The sequence below is a fragment of the Apteryx rowi genome, unplaced genomic scaffold, assembly GCF_003343035.1.
Source record: "Apteryx rowi isolate R43461 unplaced genomic scaffold, aptRow1 scaffold_1026, whole genome shotgun sequence".
Classification (NCBI taxonomy): Eukaryota; Metazoa; Chordata; class Aves; order Apterygiformes; family Apterygidae; genus Apteryx; species Apteryx rowi.
Window position 1 is genome coordinate 10,513 of NW_020447227.1, and position 3,786 is coordinate 14,298.

Below are 3,786 nucleotides of genomic sequence, written 5' to 3' on the forward strand. Positions count from 1 at the left end.
AACTTGTTCTGTGGGGGCGGGTGAGGCTTCGCGGGGCTCTGGGCTTCGGGAGGGTRCATCCTCCGAACATCACAGGGCACCGTTTGCGCTGCCTCGCAGCGCCCGGCTGCCTCGCCACCGTAAGCCCTGCGTTAGGGAGAGCGGAGTTAAGGCTGGTTAGCCCACAGAGAAATCTTGAAAGCAACCTTTTGTGCGAGTCTGAACACTGCGATTTCAGAGGCTGGTGCGCCTTTTCTCTCGCTCAGCAATGAATTCTTGGTTATCTGCAAAGATATTTCTCTGTTTTCTGCTTTCTGAGGGGAAGAAGTCTGTTTTCCACTGCTGATGCATTACAGGGGAATAAACTTCACAAGTCACTGTTCATCATGGTATTCAGAGCTCAAAGTCATGGTGACTTGGGGAAGGAAAAACACATCTTGGTTAAAAAAAATGGGAGCGTCAGGTTCTTTAATTGCTAAAGATAAATTTTGGAGAGGGAAGCTTTGTTAGGTCTCAGAGCACCAAAAAGGCAGCTTAAAGCACAAAATAAATGTTATTTTTTACATATGTTAGTAATTCCACGTGGCTTGAAAAATAAAGTATGAAACATTGCCCTTCAATGTACCCATCCATTTGCAGTGTGGTGCAAGCCAGGCAATCATTTTAACATCAGGAATGTATTTTATAGCCACTGCCCTCTGCGTGTGCTGGGTCCAGCTGTGACACTATCCTTTTTCTGCCTATTTCCTTTTGGCACATGAAATCACTAGCTATAGATAAAATAGGAAGATTCATTCTGGCTTATGCAAAGAAGAAGATGTGGTGGTTAAACACCAGAGGTGCCTTGAATCTTCCTGACCAGCTGTTGGAGTGATGTCTTATCTTGAGTTTTAAGGGCTCAAAATGACCCTGAGCCATTTTTAACCTTAGGTGGGAAGAACCCTCCCTAGGTGTCCTTTTCCACTTTGAAAAATTCTTCACTCATTCCATGGTATCTTGTTTCCTGTTGTTTTTCACTTTTGTACCTCTGAAACCTGAAACAGACCCACTTTTAGAGTGTTTGATGCTCTGTTTCTTGAAGATGCTTTAACTCTCGGTTCTCAGAAATAACTCTTAGCCAAATGCAGTATAGAGAGACCCAACAAGAAGACATCTAATCTAATGTATCACATTTCCATAGTTTATGCTGCAAGCAGCAATTTGTGGTTCAGCAGCAACGGCTGAGTAGAGACAAGCATTATCACAGGAATTTCTTCCATCTCTCGCCTGAGTATGTGACAAATAAGTCCTGGCTGTGGCATAGTCTTTTCTGGTTTCTGAATAACATTTAGGCTTAACTCTTTTTATTTTTTTCTCCCCTTTTCTTTTTCTGGAAAAGTAATTTTACCTTTGCCACATGCACCTCTGTTCCCCTTAACTACGTGTTTTCTACATAATGCAACAGCACATTCACACACAGCATAACACAAAGTCGGGAAATGGCACAAAGAGGCAGTAAATAAAGGTAACCTCTAGGAACTGGGCTGGTGAAAGCAATCGGCTAAGGCGTTTTAGTACCACTCAGTGCAAGGTGGTTTACCCAGGGATAGAAAACACAAAGCCGTATGAGAAGGATTGCGGCTGTGTCCTGCGAAGTGCTGAATCACAAAAAGGCAGGGGGTTATTGCAGATAACCCCCCCGACAGCAGTCCAGTGCGGATCTGGCTGGCTCAGCTAGTCCTCAGGATGGCACAGGGCGTTCCCCTCTGGGGGCAGCTGTTTCCCAAGGTGATGTCCCCCTGCCCTCCGCCTTTTTCCCGTGGGAAGGGCACTCAGGCAGGAGGCAGCCCGAAGCCGAGGCAGCCCCGCGATGGGGAGCGCCGGGGAGCCCCCGGGCGAGCCCTGCCCCGGCGGGGGGCGGCTCTCGCCCGCCCGCGCTAGCGGGAGCGTTGCCATCGCGGGATTGATCTGTACCTGCATCCATCCATCTTCTGGGAATAGCCTGGCTCGACGATTTCAATTACAAATCTTCTAGGCAAGGGCCATTTCTTACTGCCGCTCGGTAGAGCCTCTGATGCGATAGGGCACTATATCCAGTCGTCCCCTACACGGTCCTGTAAAAAAAAAAACAAGGTGTGTGTGTGGGGGACACAATATTGTAAACAAGGATTTTCAGTGTTTGTAGGGGAAATTCAAGCTGATGGTATTGCCTCAGTAAGTGGCACTGATGAGTCTGCTTTGGAATTTAACACTGTCTCCGGTGTCTGTGTTTCGAAAGGGCTCCTGAAAAATTGGAGAGAAATCAGAAAAGAGGTACAAGGATGACGTGAGGTCTTGGAGAACTTGAGAAGCCAGCGGAGGTGGATCCGTTTGGCTTCTCAAAGAGAAGGTTAAGCACATTTTGATCAGCCTGTAAACCTCTACACAGGGAGGAAATTCTGGGACTCAAATGGGCTTTCAAGTAGTAAATGAAGACACAACAGGATCCAGTGGCTAGAAGTCAGTATCAGCACAATTTGAAACTGGAATGTGGTGCCGTTTTAACAGTGAATGAAAGCAAGTGTCAGAAAAAAATTCCAGGTGGGAGGGCAAAATCTACATTGCTTGGCATCTTTCGAAGAGATTTGCTGTCATTCAGTCACAGGCTGTACGGGCAGGATTTAAAAATGCAATGGATGATAATCCACAGCCCGCATTAGAGGGAAGGTCAGACAAGATACTGGCTCCTCTACTCTTAAAATGCATGCATTCCCGCCCCCGCCCCCCCCCAGTATTTTATGCGCACCTGTGATTTGCATTGCCATTCTGGTTTTGTATCTTTAGCAACTTTGACTTTTTATAGGATGAATTCCTTTATCTCTAGGGCAGGCTTTCTAATATTTTACTGGCAACCATGCCGTGAATATCTGACAGCAAAAACACTCCAGGTGCTGGCCGGCGGGGAAGCCTCTCCGGAGCCAGCAGCGCAGGGCTCTCGGTGCAGGGGAATGTCCCTGCCGCCCCTTCCTGCGGATTTAGGTGTCCCCCTTCCCGGTGCTCCTGCCCCGTGGCCCCCGCGCGGGGTCTCTCCCCCCACGCCGCCCCGGGAGCGTTTCCGCGGGGCAGAGCCTCCTGCTCTGGGCTTGCCGGTTCCTCTCGCCGTGCGCGGCCCGGGCGAGCCCGGCGCGGCTCAGCACCCGCCGGGGCCGCCGGCAGCGGGCGGGCACCGGCCGGGCAGGTCCGGGGCTCGGGCTCTGCCCCGGGGCGTCGCGGTCCCCGCGCCCGGTGCTCGGCGCTGCGTGTCCAAGCATCAAATTCCGGACCCGGGGAAGGCGGAGCGGAGGTGGGAAACGCTTCGCGGATACACGAAGCGCTGTTTGCGGGAGGCCCGCGGGGATGGGAGAGCGGGGGCGGGGAGAAGCACCCGCTCGGACGACGGCGAGGGATCGGGGGGCCCCGGGGGCAGCCCGGAGGAGGAAGGTGGAGGGGAGAGTTTGCTACAGAGGCGAAGCTGGAGCGGACCCGGGCAGAGACCCGGGACCTGCCCCGAGTCTGTGCAGCGCCGCGACTTCGCAGCGGTCCCGACGTCGGGGGGAGCTGCAGCGGGAAGCGTGGGTCTAGGAGGGCCGGGGGCGCCTGCCGTGCGCCGGGGGCAGGAAGAGGCCCCACCTCGGCAAACGCGGGGCAAATGGGAGGGCCCGGGGGCGCGGTCCCGCCGCGGGAGGAAACGTCCCGCGGGCACGGCGGGAGCGGGCGGAAAACGAAACGGGGGCGAGAAAGTGGGTCAGGGCCGAAGCCCGGCGCGGTCGGGGCCGGCGGCGGCGCAGGGGCTGCGCGGCGCTGCGCGGC